General features: G+C 43.4%; 1 pseudogene; it reads left to right on the top strand.

Annotated features, from left to right (window-relative positions):
• The first annotated feature begins 1,381 nt into the window (after nt 1–1,381).
• On the top strand, nt 1,382–1,500 carry LOC118609157 (annotated as a pseudogene).
• Nucleotides 1,501–14,963: the final 13,463 nt, after the last annotated feature.

Here is a 14,963-nt window from a genome sequence, read left to right as displayed (position 1 = left end):
GTCCACGATTAGCACGTTACTAACTTCCTTAATTATATACACCATCTATCTATCACTCTATTCGCCAATCTATCTTACTTTCAGATGCATTTTCAGGCGATTTACAGACATCAGTGGACTTCCATATCTGTCTGAGGTTGGTTTTAAATTGCCAAAGGACCTTACACATGCATGGATCATTATTATTAACGTTACACTTTGTATTTTAGTAGCTTCCTCCCATTACCTCTGTCACGATGAGTGGTGACTAGGCCAACTGCCTGTTTTCAGTCGTGACAGTATTGGGCTCTTCTGCTTCATTATCGAATGGTACTTCTTAATAATTAAAAAGGAAAAAAAGATGCAGTTCAATCTGCTCCCTCCTCTTGCCCTGTTAAAGGATCGTTTCTTCTCTTTGGACGTTATAGTTATTTTTTTTTCTCTCAACACCCCCAATCCAGCCCTTCTTCCCTGCACTCAATTACTTTTCCCATATCCGAGCATTTCCCCAAATAGAGAGAAAATAATAGTTGCCCTATGTGAAGAATTTGTTAAAATATCTCTGTGAGGGAGGGGTGGATTAGAAAAAGAAGAAAACCAAGCATTTGCCATATAGTGTATCAGTTGCTTTATATTTTATCCTATAATGTATGAGTCAATAATACATATGTATATTATATATAATGTGTAATATAATTTTTATTATTTATTCATATATCATAGAATAAATATATGTACTTATACATTATATCTGTATTATAAATTATAAATATTGGGTGTAATACTTATACACTACAGAAAAAATACATAATTATACTATTTAAATACTAAATAAGTATTCAATAAATAAATATATGTATTTACCACTAACATATATAAACACATTTCTTTATACGATAGCCAATAAATCCAGAGGTTACCTTTATTTCAATGAAATATTGAAAAATAAAAATAAAAGAAAAAAAGATAAAGAGAGAATTGCCAAATCTTGAAAATGGCAGGCTAGAATAGATGGATACCCCTGGGAAAACTGAACATGCTTACATGGGAGATGCGGGTGGAGCTCCTGGACTTTAAGGAGGGAGTCCATGTGGTGTGGGGGTCTCCGTGCAGTCGGGAAGAGGCAGGAATCATCTCTGCCATCCTCATCCACGTGCCACAGGATATTGTCATCTGTCAGAGGACAAGAAAGCAAACTGTCATTCTCCCCAAATATGCATGTCTTAGTTTTGTGGAAATGCTGCAGTTAAATAAACGGCCACGAGTCCTGGAGAAGCTCCAAGTCACACGTCTGGACTGGCTCCACACAGTTTTCACAAAACGTACAGCAAACTTCCCTCAAACTTTCTTAATATTGGCAGTGACCCCTGGAGCCAAGCACGAAGCAAAATATTAACATTTTGTCTATGGCCATGCTACCCCGAACAAGCCCAATCCCGTCTGATCTTGGAAGCTAAGCAGGGTGGGGCCTGGTTAGTACTTGGATGGGAGACCATCTAGGAAGACCAGGTGCTGTAGGCATAAATAAATAAATAAATAAATAAATAAATAAATAAATAAATAAAGGATTGTAAGCTGACAAAATCATTGCAATCTGTGAGGTCAACCAAGCGTTACCACACCTTAAAAAAAATAAAGTAACATTTCACACACTGAGGGGATCTCACCATGTGAGCTTAGGGGACAAGTACCTCTATTTCCCCCAGAGTGTACCCTGATGGCAGAGTCTCTTGCACAGCTTATTACTAATGCTCTGATGGCTGCTCCCAGAGAATGTATCGACTTTTCTAAGATGCTCGGAAGATCAAAATAATAGAATCGGGTGACAACAAGCCCCGCAGGAATGAACCGGTCGTGTGGAGAAGAGGCGTCTACCGTGGAGAGCTCTGTGTGAGTGTTGCCTTCTGCTGGGGGAACAGGGTTGGGGGCGGGACACGGCACCTGAGACAGAAGAGGTGTTGTTGGTATGATGTACTCCAGGTCTCAAGGATGCCTGCATCTCTCCAAAGGCTGGCGGCACAGGAACACTCAGAGTTTTCCTTTTGAGGTTATTGGCACGGTCACAGGAAGTGCCGAATCCCTTTAGGTCATAAAGAACCTACTCCAGGGGAAACTTACAAAGAAAAGTCCTTGGCATCTTCTGAGATCCCTGATGCCCTTGGAAAAGCAGAAATGGAGGACCAGAATGGGTACCTGTTAGCAACACAAAATTCCAGGCATTTTTTGAGTGCCTAATAATATGTGACTGTTGGTTTATGGACATTATCTCTACTCTTCCTCTGGAACCGTGCACCTCAAATACTATCATCTCCCTTTTACAGGCTAGGAGGCTGAGGTGTCACAGGGCAAATCATCTCGTTAGGGTCATGTCATGTTAAGGAACTACATGCTCCACTTGAGACTAAGAATCAGATCTGCCAAACTCTAAAGCTTGGGCTTTTTCCAATATTGCATGTTGTGGTTGAAAGACTTTACTAATTACTACAAATTTTTTTTTATGGTTTAGGAATTTGAATTTCATAGGAGATGGATTTTAGAGCGATTCCCAAGGCTGGACATGCATATGAATCACCTGGAGGTCCTGAGATCTTGTTAAACACACTCTGATTCAGCAAGTCTGAGGTGGGACCTGAGTTTCGGCATTTCCAGCAATTTCCCTGATGACACCGATGCTGCTGATCAGAGGACAGCAACAAGAGTAGTGACTGTTAGAGCACGTGACCTAAAGGAGTAAAGCCTTGGGCCGTTTTAGACATGGTATCTGTGAATATCTGCATAAAACTGCCTTCACTAGGCGGAGGTTCTTCTTAGCATTAGTGTTTTTTTGGTCATCATTAAGGATAGAACCTAAATATATTTCACGCCGGGCATATTTAATTTCCCTTTATTCATCCCATCAACAGTGATTCATTGACTAGCTACAAAAATACTCATAGTCAACATTTGTCAGGTGCTCTACAGCTTAAACAAATACCTTTGCATGTGTGATCATATTCCATTCTCACCAAAAGTAAACAGAGGAGACACTGTTGCTGATATAATTTTAAGGTGATAATATTAAGGTTCAGAAAGATGAGGTGACATATAGCTGACCTGTGTCACAGATTGTATTAGAATACTCAGTTTTCCTGAATCCCAATATCAAACCAAGTCGTAATTTGCAAGACACTGATGGTATATGTATATATTCGTTTGCTAGGGCTGAGTCACAAAGTGCTACTCACTAACGGGCTTAGACACTAGAAATGTATTGTCTTCCAGTTCTAGAGGCTCGACATTTGAAATCAGGTGCAGGCAGGTGGATTCCTTCCGTGGACCGTGAGGGGGAAATTGCTCCATCCCCCTCTCCTAGTTTCTGATGCGTTGCTGGCAATCTATGATACTGCCTAGTTCATAGACCCATCACCCTGATCTCTGCCTTCAAGTTCAAGTGACATTCTTATGCGCAAGTCTGTTTCCAAGCTTCCTTTTTTTTTTTTCTTTTTTATAAGAACACCAATCGCTCCGTTGGATTAAGGTTTCACACTTCTCCAACATGGCGTCATCTCAACTTAGCTAATTACTTCAATGTCCCTACTTTCAAATGCGGTTGCATTCTAAGGGACTGGAGTTAAGACTTCAACACAAGAATTTGGGAGAGGGGAGGGGATGCAGTCTAACCCATTATAGTAGATGTTGCTTGGTCCTTATCTGGGCAGACAACAACTCTGCGCATATGGAAATCATTATACATGAGAGATAGAAAATGGCAGGTCTCCAGTGTGTCATGAAGAGTCTGGAGGTAAAGGAGATAGTGTCCTCTTGAATATACCAAGATGGCGTTTGTAGGTTGGCCACCCAGGTTGCCCTTGGCATATGAGTAAGATGTAGAAAGACAGAGTGTTTCAGGCATCAAGAACAGGGTTTGCTAAAGAGAGAAGGAAAGTCAGTCCCCAAAGGTGTTCTGAGAACAGGAATAGAGACAATTATTCCAAAGTATAAAACAAGAAAATAAGATTAGAATGAAATATTAAAAAAGATTAGAATTAAGTAACATTAATTTTATAATTATTTCTGGAGATACAAATAAAACAACTCCAGAGGTCCAGTCTTTGTTTATAAAATGGGAATATTAACTCTAATATCTCAGAGTGGCTTCTTTCATTTTTTAAAAAACATGTATGCTAAGGCCTCAATAGATACCTGAGGTATGCATCTAAAAATTAAAAAGAAGCTACTGTCTGAAGCAAGAAAGAACAATTATCATTATTACATTCTAGAATCTAGATGACTTTCACACCAGGAAAGGAGAGTTAACATTTTGTTGAATTAAAACAAACCCAGTCCTTGCTTACAGGCTTGTGGGTTTAAGAGAACAAGTCATCATTTTAATTGACAGAAGATTCTGATACTCCGTTGAGAAGATTTATTTAAACTCTTCTGGACAGTCTTAGAACTTATAGTCCTGTGAATAAAAACAACTCTTTCTCAGTTCAGACAATGACATCTTTGGGGAGTTGTCTTTGAAAAGATGTAGTCACCAACTTTCACAAAGAAAGAAGTGTTCACACCCTCTACAGAGATTATCTCACAAGATAAATAGCCGGGCCCTGATTCGGACAGAAATGCATTTTGACAAGGTCAGAGACTATTCTCATTCCTCAGGCCTCTGTTCCCTGGGACACATGAGAATGCTTGTCTGAGTCGAAGAGCTAAGGGACTAGTGGAGAGAGAACTCATTAATTCTGTCAATACCCATTCCTCTCCTCTCAGCTTTTATAGACTGTCTAAAGTAAAAGATGAGCCTTTCTCCACCTTCTTATTCCATTCACAGAGTGATTTAAAAGTGAACCTTCCTATTTTCAGCTAATACCATACGCTTTACCTAATATTCTCAGGCCCCATACATCTACCCCTCCCCGCTCCTCCGAGCGTGTGATCAACTTCTCCCCCGCACACAGCCTCTCTGTAACCCAGCTGGTGGTCGCTCTCCCATTACCTTGAATACAATATGCTTTCTTGACTTTTCACCATTGTTTTTAAGCTCCCCTCAGTTGAAAATTCTCTGTCCGACCTCTCTCCCCTCTCCTCTTACTATTGACTCACCCAAGTCTAGGATGGCCAAATTCCTGTAGGTGTTTCCCTGCGACCTATGCCAGGCCAGTGACAGGCATCACCAAAGGATCACCCATGTCAGTCATCGCCAAGTGACAGGCCAAGGACAGGCATCGCCAAAGGATCACAGCATGCTATCCTGCTAAGCTTGGATAAGGAGCAACGGGATTTTAATGTTCCCATTAACACATCTCTCGACTCTCACCACCCTCCAACCTCTCGCTCAAAAAATCAAAACAAAAAAAAAAGAGAGAGAGGGAGGAAGATTTTAAATTGACAGAGAGTCACAGGTGAAAGGACGGTGAGGGTGGGAGTCGGGTTAGAGGGACTAAGGTGAATATGATTTTGTATAACATTGAGGAAGAAGGCATCATGGGTAGAGCGAGCACGGTTACACTGAATGACAGGAATTTGACACTCAAATCCAGGAGCAGTATTTGCTCCATTTTTAACTATTCATTCTGTACCAAATGGTAGACCAGGAGCTTCATGCCTGTATCCTCACTGATTCCGCCCAGCAACTTGATAGACTCTTATTGCCCCATTCTGCAGATGAGAAGCCTGTGTCCCACATAGTATAATTACCTTGCCCAATTAATAAGAAGTGAATAAAATGCATTGTTCCTCCTACAATGTCACTGTAGGAAAGTGGAGACTGTCAACAGTTAAGTACACATTCTCCTAGTTTCTTATTAACAGCTTGTTTATCTTCTTGCTACCATTGTAAGATCTTTATTTTGGTCATGTGCTCCTAAATTTTTTAAAATAAATCTTTAGTCCAACTAAATAAAATGAAGTATGTACTTGAAAGAAGGGAAGAAAGAAAAATGATAATTTATGATAGAACTATATTAATGTGAATCTGAAGTTTTATTAACCAGAGAAACTATGTTACTGCTGGTCAAATCTCAGAATGGAAAAGACACCATTCATACAGAAAAGAATTTTCTTGCTCCTTTATAAGCAAGTCTATATGAGTTATATCTGGTTAATCATCCACTATTTAATTTAAGCTCCTTCCAATAGGTTTTGAGGATTTCAGGCATTCGTTATTTTACTCAGTATAGCAGAAAAGTTTGATGTAAACTTTTATCACATGCTTCATAGTCATCTTCATGGGAATCAGTTTCTGCATGGAGACTCACAAACTTCAAAGAAAAAACAGAAGCCACCATTTAGCTCAGGGAAGATGACATGGCCCAGAACTCTAGGTATGCGATTCAGCCCCTGAACGCACACTGTCTGCCCATTATGCATCAGTCTTGGAATACAAGACTGACACGTGCCCTCATGACATTACTTTCCAGCAATGTACAGATGATAAAAAAATTTTTTTGACATAATAAATATATACAATTACATCATGTATCAGAAGTTAATAAATGCTATGGGAGAACAAAACTTTAGATCAGATCAGAATGAGGGTGATCAGGATTTGCTGGGGTGAGGAGGTCTTTGCAATCTTAAACAGGATAGTCTGGGTGGGCTCATCAAGAAGATGATATTTGAGTGATGTCTTAAAGCTCATTTAGGTGAACCTCACCTTCAGGACACACTGCTAACGTTTTTCATATAGGCGAGGAATCTACTAAGAAGACATCTGGGTTTGGGGATGGATGTCGAGGGGAATTCAGTTCAGGTGCAGTGACCAGACAGGGCAAAGTGAGCTAGTCATCTCTAGTCAGCTGTGAGGCTGTAAAGAAGCATGATCCACTGGCGAAAAAATGAATCATGGTCCAGAAGGGAGTCAGAGGCCTGAGCTGGAGTAGCAGCACCAAAAATCAGTCCTAAGAGAGCCACCTGGTTATAAACAGTAAGTGACCTGAGATCAGGAGCCCAAACATTTATGGGCAGATTATGAATTAAGGCTTATAAGGAGAGAGTTCGAGGAGCCTGATTGAGCCTGAAATTGCTGGGCTAGCAAAGGTGAATTGATGAAGTTAATTGGTGGCAAAAATAATCCAAGATGCCCTGGAGAGCCAGCTGCCTTTCATTTGTCTGCTGTAGAGGTATGGGAAGGACACTTTGATGGATGACAGTTGGCATCTCCAAAGGACTCAGGGTAAGGAACGGTATGCCTGATAGAGTGATGAGCTAGGCGAATGGCACAGAGTTAGATATGAGGTTACATCTAGGATTAGATTTCGCTGGAGCCTTTTTTGATAACTCAGTTCACCCTTTTAAAGGTGCTATAAAATGAAGGTACATACGAGAGAGAGAGAGAAAGATTACAATAGAGAAGAGCGGACCACGCAAAGGCAGCTGGACCAGGCGCAGGGCTCAGGGTCTAGGTAAGAGGGGCAGAGGACGGCTGATGGGAAGAGCCCTCAACGGAAACTCTGCAACCTGAAAAGACTTAGCAGACAGGTATCCCAGAGCACCTGATAGCTATAGTTACCGTTTTCATAACGTATAGTTATATGATTTTTATAGCTGGTTCCTGAGAGTATAAACCCCACCACCTTTCTAAGGTAGAATTTCTTCTTTAATCCTTCGTTTCCTCCTTTCCTCATCTCCTTCTCCATCTCCCCAGTGAGTGTGGCAGCAGCTTCTTGATCCAGCAGCTCCTTCGCTCAGGCAAGCGGGGCCCTTTCCTCAGTGGCCCGTCCCGCAGAATGGCTCTGGGAAGCTCTGCTGGAGTCCCCTTCAGCTTCCTCGTCGACTAGTGAGTGACCCACATCCCTTTACAAATAATCTTGTTGCTAAAATGAATCGAAGTGAATTTCGTTTTCTGCAATCAAGAACTCTGAATGATAGGATGGCCCTAGAATCTCAGAGAGACATGGCAGGGCAAGGCAGTGTTGACGAGGTTTCCGTTTATCTGCATTTACAGTCCTAGTGTGCTAGTGAAGTCCTTTAATTTTTGACCAAGTCAGGGCATAGGTCTCTCCCAAGAATAAAATGCCCTCATGGGCGCCTTAATATCATAAGACTAGTATTCAAAGTGAAGCATAGGATCCAGAAGGATTGCAGGGGGAAAAAAAAACATGCGTAAGGATTGAAAAATTACACCTTGGTCACATAATTTGAAATCACAAATATTTTTATGAACCTAGTGTGAGTTTCTGAATCACTGTCATAGTACTCAAATGAGATCATTCACTGACTGAATCAATTGTTAAAGTTTTAGAATAAGTATTAAGAGAAGGAGGAGGAGAGGGAGAAGAGGGGAAGGAGGAAAGACAGTAGCCATAAATGCAGTCAGTTTCAAGAACTGCGAAATGGACCTGATAGTTTTTCTTAACGGACATTTTACAATGTTCATTTTCAAACACAAGAAACTAAAGCCCCAGGCACACAGTTAAGCAGTGGAGGAACTAGGGTGTTTTTGTAGATGAGGAAGCAGTTCTGTTTGATACAAAAACTCTTTACTGAACACTGGGTCTGTCCTTATCACTATGCAAGGTGCCAGGAAAACGTCACCCCCAAAGAACTGGCAGGTGCTGGGGAACATGAGTACAGACACAGGGGTCATTTGGGGCTATAACTGGAGGGAACACAGCGTTCTTGAAAGGGTGAAAGATATCAGATTATGGTGACAGCATCCGGGTTTGCTCAAAACAGTTCCGTTTTTCACTCGTTGCCCTCGATTTATTAACAACGATGTTCCAGGTCATTCCCAAAGTGTTTTGCTTTGAAGAATAAGTGATTCGTCACCTCATATCAGATATGTCCCAACTCTGCTGATTCAGGGGACGTTGAAAAGAGTACTCACGGCCCTAGTGTCCTCCATACTGGCCGCTTGCACTGGAGGAAGAGGAGCGACTGTTCTATGTGCACTTGATGGGTGCGGAGAGTGATCGCGTTGTCTGCCCTACGTCAGGAAGCACGTGCTTTTCTACGCCTGAAGGCAGACCGAGGAAGGCCCTGTCTCCTCAGGGCCAGCATTGCATCCTCTCATTCTTTATGTTCACTTCCTTTACCTGTGCAGGAAGGACTTCCCTGTCTCATGCCACAAACACACCTGGACTGGGGCCAAAGCACGTCTTCCAGATGAAGGTCTGGCCATTTGGACAATCTCCCAGTTTCAGAGGCATTTCCCAACATCATTGTAGCTATTTGTCTCATAGACCTGGGCAACTACTTCTCTGCGAGTCACCTGAGTGTGTGAGTCCAAAGATTTATATTTAGGCTGAGAATGATGAGCGGCATTTTGACCTCAGTCATGAGCCATATTATCCATCTTGGTTTTTACCAAAAATTTTGTCCGAAGGGGTAGACATTCATTGTTGCTCTTCTTAGAATCACTTCTTTGTTCCCAATGATAGAGTTTGAAATAAGGAAACATAAATTTTATTGTATCAGTGTTACTAGTAAAACAGAAGTTCTCCCCGTTTTATTCATTGGGGTTTCACTTCTCATTCAAAAAAAAAAAAAAATGTACCACTCCTATGATTTGAACATAGCTAATATAACCTCCTGATTTTACTATTAATAAATGTAAAACTCCAAGAGGTGAAATGACTTCTATGAAGTCACGAGAGATATTTTTTTTAAGTTGATTCCCAGGGGAAGTTGTTTCTGTTTTTCCCTCCTTTTACTTTATTTCTAAAAAAAAAAAAAAAAAAAAAAAAAAAAATCCGTGCTTATTTACACTTCATGGGAAAAGCATCATTAGCATTTTGTATTTTGGGTAGGCTTTTCTTCTCCCCTGGGATTAGTCTACCTCTGAAAGGGCGTTATTCATCAGTGAATAATGAGAACTTTTTCAGGAAACTTTCCCTCTACTCCCACTACCCCCAGCTCCCACCCCACCCTCTTCCTCCAACCCACAAATGCAGAGTGTATGATCCAGGCCAAGGAGTAACTGCAGGCTTTGGAGGCGAATCTTTTATACTGACTTCAAAGTCATATATGCCCCAATAACAACAGCCATTCCTGCCTGTCGTGATTGCAAAAGATGCTTGTCCCAAAATGAACATGGTAACCTTTATTAAAAAGGGCTCTTCGAATAGACATAATCAAACACGTAAATTGCATTTACACACTCAGAGAATGGAGATGCCAGACACAGTGTAGGGTTCACATCCACGAATCTATACTGGGCTGCACATATAAATCGGCTCGCCCTGAATCTTTGAAAACGAGATCACCTTTCTTCCAAGTTTACCACACGCTCGATGCTGCAGAACTAGAGCAAATTGTCACCGAGCTTAGCTGAAAAACTATGAAATGCCCACGATGGTGGTTTCTTCTCCCCTCACGAGGGCTTCGCAAGTAATGTATTTACAGAGTGTTTCAATGTGATACCAACCAGGCCCTAAACGTCCCTCGCGTTGCTGACGGCGTCTGGAGGAATCACACTCTTCAGCATTCACGTTGATACAACAAGAACATACCATGCAGCACAAATAACCTCATTTCCATAAAACGGCCTTTTAAAATTAGAAAATGTATAATTCATTTGGGGTAGTTATTACCACTTTTGGACTGGAGGGATTTAGACTTGTATTTCAATGCAAATAACTATTCCCTGCCACTTCCCCCCCCCCCCCAGTTACACACAGGAAGCCACAAAACTCAGGGACTCTCAGATATATCCTTCTCCATAGTGATAAATTCAGGATAAGGATCTCGATGACAAAGGATCCTTGCACGGCCCGTTGCGGTTCACACCAAGCTTTCACATCTGCGGATGAGGGAGACTTCCCATTTTGCACCTAAGGAAACTGAGGCCCAGAGATTAACGTCTCAGGATCGCACCCTCAGGAAGCTGCAGGTCCCCTGATTAAATCCCGACAGGAAGACAGAATGGACAAAGGGACATTCAGAGAGGCTCAAGAATGGGACCGAGGTCGCCGGATAAAGGGCGGAAGTGGCAGGAGCAGAGGAAGAGAAACACTTTTAAAAGAGCAGAAATTACCAGATTGAGAAGGGGTCAGGCGAACTGTGGCAAAAGAACGCCCCGCTTTGAGTCCCTCCCCTCCCCGCCCCCTTCTGTGCTGTGCTCCAGCTCCCGGACAGCTAACGAGCGAAGGGAAGCTGGCCCCTGTGGGGGTTCACGGCCAAGGTGTCCAGCCCGGGAGCCTCGGCTCCTTTCCTCCAGCCATGCTGCTTGTGTCTCCTTTCTCCCAGAAGACTGTCGACGCTGCAGTCACTGAAGCAGGGTAAAGCATCTCCAAGCCCCCGCCAGACACGTGTGGCTCATGCTCAGGCACGAAACCGGTAGTTCCCCAAGGGAGGCTGGTTTCTGGCTTCTGGGTGTTTGCACATCCTAAGGATTTCTCACTTCCTTCCTGCACCGAGTCCTCGCTACCCTAATCCCTCCTCCCTCTAACAAATTTCCACTTACTCCTCAAGCCTGAGCTAACGCAGAAGTCCTCTACGAAAACTTCCCTTCAATCTCCTCCCACCACCAACCAATATAGTTGATGGCTCTCCACTCTGAGCCCCCAGAGGCCAGGGAGAGCCCTCGGTCTACACTCAAAACATCAGCTTCATAGCAGCCTTCCCTACTGGGCTGAAGCCCTCAACATCAAGGGTCTTTTCTTGGCTATCCGTGTATTCTCAACAGGTGTCACAGAAAGTGACATATGGACATAATCCTAGGCATATTTCTGGAATCCCAATTCTGCTGACACCATCTGTGTGACTCTGGACAATGCCCTGAACCTCAGTTTACTCATTTTAAAAATGGAACTGTGACAGAAATAGAGCGAGTAGTACACAAACCAGGAAAGGTAACGTGCCTGCTACCCGGGAAGGTAGCCACAAATGAGCGCTACCGTAATTGCTATTGCTAATATTAAGTAATAAGTGTGAATTTAAATACCAAAGACTCTGCCCTCAACTTCCTCGCTTTGGAATTTGGGTTTCACGTTGGGACCAACTCTGCTTTCTGTGCAAAATGGCCCCTGCGCCGACCACGTCCTCAGCAATGTCACTCCCCTTGTCCTCCAGAATAAAATCACACGCTCACCCGGGACCTTGTTTTTTTCCAACCTCAATGTCATTTGCAACATTACCATTCTACAGTAAGCTGACCTCACCGAGGCGTCCCTTCCATCGGTAACAGCCCGGTTTACTGCCCTTCTTCCAGAGCCTGACTTTAATCCGCCGAGTTAGCTTCTTCCCTGTGGTTCAGTTTTTGTTTTTTTTTTCCATTGGCTGAATGAGGAGATTGGATCAGATGGAGCCCGAGTTTCTTTCCAAGTTCTAACTTCTGATTCTCAAAGAGAAATTGGGTTTGATCCAAGGACTTACTAATTCAAAGTACTTGCTAATACAGTGATATAGCCGTGAAACTGAAAAACTTCCTGGTCAAAGAACTTAGAGCGAGAGAAAATGCTTGTGTGAACTTGAATAAGGCACTTTCTTTCCTCATCTGAAAAAAGAAGGTTCGCAGAGAGCACACGCCTCATAGGATAGCCCCAGGGGGCATGTGGAAAGCCAGAAGATATTTTTTTTTTGTCACAGTGACATTTGGTGGTGGAAGATAAGGACGTTAAACATCCTTACAACGTGAGGAATATTTGGGGATAATGAAGAATTATTTTACCCAAATTGTTGGGAGTCCCAATTGAGGCCACCTTGGCAAATGTTTAGATGATCTCTGTAAGATATTCCAGTTTTACCATTTCGTGAAAGGCTAATTGAAATAATACGTGCTCGATAAATTTGTGTTTAGAGAGTTTTTAGTTTTACAGTGCCCTAACTGGGTTTCATGACATGACGGATAACTCTAATTAACCTTGTAACCCCACGCTTGACCCGTATGAAAGAGCACCAATGTCTTCCTTAAGCAAGTGGTTTCTGGAAGCTGTGATGCACCTTCATTTCCTGTAACTTTCCCTCATTTGCCTACATCAAAGCCTCATCGCATCTCAGAGTTCCACCAGAATCAATGAAAGTGTAGCAGCATCTGTTTAGGACTCATTCGGGGTTTTCATCTCATCATTAGCCATTTATAGCCTCAGTTCTAGGAAGAAAAACTGAAAATGGATCATTTCTACCTCCGAAATTGCTGATTCTCATGTTTGTGCAACTCGCTTTTTAAGAAATAGAATTGTATTTTCTGAGTGCCTGCTCTGTGCCAGACCTGGGTTGGTGGCTTTGCAAACATTATTGTTAATGTAAGGACTCTTTAGTTATAGGCTGTTTCTCCATTTTCAGAATGAGGAAAATAAGTTTTAGTGAGGTGTGTAAATTTTCCCGAAGTTAACATAAGTACCAGTGGAGGAACCGAGTTTGAACACATCTGTCGTATTCGAAATCCGTGATTTCCAACTACGTGGCATTCGTCTCTATAATTGGGACAGATGGCACAGCGGCTTTGTGCCGGAAGGGGAGTGATGTCTACCTGAAATTAACCATATGAAATATTGACATCCAAGGAAAGTGAGCTGAAGCCGCGCGGAGAGGCGCTGGGGAGCACGTGCGTTATGGGGGTGCCGCTCCTCATTTACATCACTGGCCCATTTCATGCCTTCAGAAATTCTCTATTCCTAAGTTAAATGAATGACCTCATTCTGAAAAACAAACACACAAACCAAAAAACACCTCCTGTCTGAAGAGGGAAAAGAAAAATAATTTTTAAAAATTTTCTAGAAGTGAGACATATTCAGCTTTCAGATCGATATAAGAAACAACTTTCTAAGGGAGTTGGTGTTGGGGTTGGAACAGCTTGATCAGTGGAAACGCAAAGATTGCCGTTGTGTGGTTGAGGGCGGGGCAAATGCCAAGTCTACTGTTTAGTGGCTTTGTGACCCCAGCAAGCCCCACGAGATTTCTGAGGCAATATTTTCTCATTCACAAAGTGGTTTGTGACACTGGTTTAAACCATGTTGTAACTACATAAGGTCTAGAAAAGGCATTGAATGCCTCACTCATCTCCCACGGGACGCCGCTCCTCCCCCTCCGAAGGTTGACACGTCCCAGATTTCTGCTCCTTCACATCCTTTCCTTCCTTTTCACGTGCTCCTTCTGCGCACACCCCTCGCTTTCCGGTATTACTGATCTCCTTCCTTAAACTTGAGAATTGGGTATCCATTTGACGACTAGACCTTTCCACGTAGTTACACCAACGAACCTGGGGGCGAATTGAAGTGTACAAGGGAGGTGAGTCGAGGTCAGGGCAAAGGACTCACGTTCTGTGATAGTCACGCCTGCTCTCCGCACCGCGAGCTGTCCTTAAGCACCCAACGTGAATGGTGTCATCTGGTTCTTACTTTAAAGAGAATAAAACTGAGGCAGAGCAAGGCCAACGACCTGTGTAGTTAGCGTAGGAAGCAGTACATACGGAAGGACTGCCCGGGGCCACCTGGAACCCCGGTTTGGGCCATGACTCCAGGCTTCCCGGAACCGCACGATGGAGGCAGACTTCTGAGGCTGCGGCGACAGAACAGGCCAGGCAGGAGGGCATGCGCGAGGCTGGGGCCTGGGCCTTCCGGGGGAAGTTCACTGTGGTCGATGTGGAAGGGAAGGGCGGTTTTGTCCATCGTAGCACAGAGCTGGCCCGGAGCAGTGTCCGTCCGGGGAATACTCAGCATCCAGGGCACAGGTTTGAACAGCAGGCTGAGAAAGCGTCAGTGGGGTCGGGTGGCTAAAAACACGAAGACGCTCTTCCCTCGCCTCCCCCTCTCTCTGTCTGAGCATCTACCTTTGCACCTGTCCTGTGGGCAGGCCGGGCAGAATTTAAACCCGATATTAGCTTCTTTCTGCCAAGTGGCTTTGCCTGTGGCTTTTGCACTTCTGGCCTTTGTCTGGGGACCTGAGCCTGGCGACTTGCTTCCAGGCTTCCCCAGTGAGTGCCTCAACTTCCGTCGCTGCCCCTATCCACCTGCAAATGCTCTGGCCCACGGGTTTGCGTTGAGCCATAGTCACCTCTCACAGTCATGTTGTCCCGCAGTCATTTCGACAAGGCCGTGCTGATGCCCAAGGTGATTTGGAGT

The sequence above is a fragment of the Rousettus aegyptiacus genome, unplaced genomic scaffold (genome assembly GCF_014176215.1).
Source record: "Rousettus aegyptiacus isolate mRouAeg1 unplaced genomic scaffold, mRouAeg1.p scaffold_m13_p_10, whole genome shotgun sequence".
Classification (NCBI taxonomy): domain Eukaryota; kingdom Metazoa; phylum Chordata; class Mammalia; order Chiroptera; family Pteropodidae; genus Rousettus; species Rousettus aegyptiacus.
The sequence above is the reverse complement of the archived record's forward strand: the minus strand, read 5'-3'. Positions and strand labels throughout refer to the sequence as shown.